Source organism: Monodon monoceros, unplaced genomic scaffold, assembly GCF_005190385.1.
Source record: "Monodon monoceros isolate NGI ecotype Baffin Bay Population unplaced genomic scaffold, NGI_Narwhal_1 Super_Scaffold_18, whole genome shotgun sequence".
NCBI classification, from domain to species: Eukaryota; Metazoa; Chordata; class Mammalia; order Artiodactyla; family Monodontidae; genus Monodon; species Monodon monoceros.
In genome coordinates this window covers 60,406,288-60,407,205 of record NW_021703774.1, presented here as the reverse complement: position 1 = coordinate 60,407,205, position 918 = coordinate 60,406,288, and positions in this window count along the sequence as shown.

The following is a 918-nucleotide window of genomic DNA, read 5'->3' as shown; positions in this document are numbered from 1 at the left end:
GTCGCGCGCTGCCGCGGGCTCCCGGGGTCCGCGCGGCGCTCGGCTGCGCCTTCCCCGCGGGCTGGCGCACCCGCACGCCCAGGCAGCTCGGCCCACCAAGCGCCTGCCGGCCACAGAGCGCGCCGCGCGGGGGAGCTCAGCCGCCGGCTCCTGGCCCCGCCGCCAGCCGCTCCGGGGCTACCGAAGTTTCTCGGTCACGTGCACGCCCCTGCGGGCCGCAGGTCAGCGCTGAGTGACAAAGTACAGGGGAGAGAGGGGGCGCGGGGGAGGCGGCAGGGCGGGCTGCGCGGAGCCGGGAGCGATCAGTGCGGCTGCTCCCAGCGAAGCCAGCGTTCGGAACCCGAGCCAGAAGCGGGGTTGGGGACTCGAGGAGGGGGAGTCTGGGTACGCACGTGGCCAGGGACATTCTGAACTGGGACAGAGGGACCTGCGGGGACTTGGCATAACTTGTTGGCAAGGGTGTGCGCCTTCGCTGACCCCCCCTGTCCTGCCCCTCCGTTCGGTTCCCTTTTTGACAGTGCAAGGAACCGAGGGGCTCAGCAGAATTGGAAAAGGTAGGCGGGAATCCCTCGTCGAAACTTTCTCCTGTTAAAACATTATGAGGTTAAAGCATTATGAGATAAGGGCATGCAGCTCTTTAACAGAAAATATGTAAAACCAGAATGAAATGAACAATTATACGGCTCACATTTGTACAACATTTAATCGCTTCTCGGCCTTTTGGCTAAAATCAGGCGCATTTGTACAACACTTTACAGTTTGCAGGGCGCATTAACATGGATTACTCCGTTTCTTAAAAGGATCTTGTGTGTGTAGGAAAGGATTCTAAATGTATGTGTTTCGAGACAACCGAGAAATGTGTATGTTAACGAACATATTAAGCATCTACTAGGTGCTAAGAACCAAGGCTACAAAGAT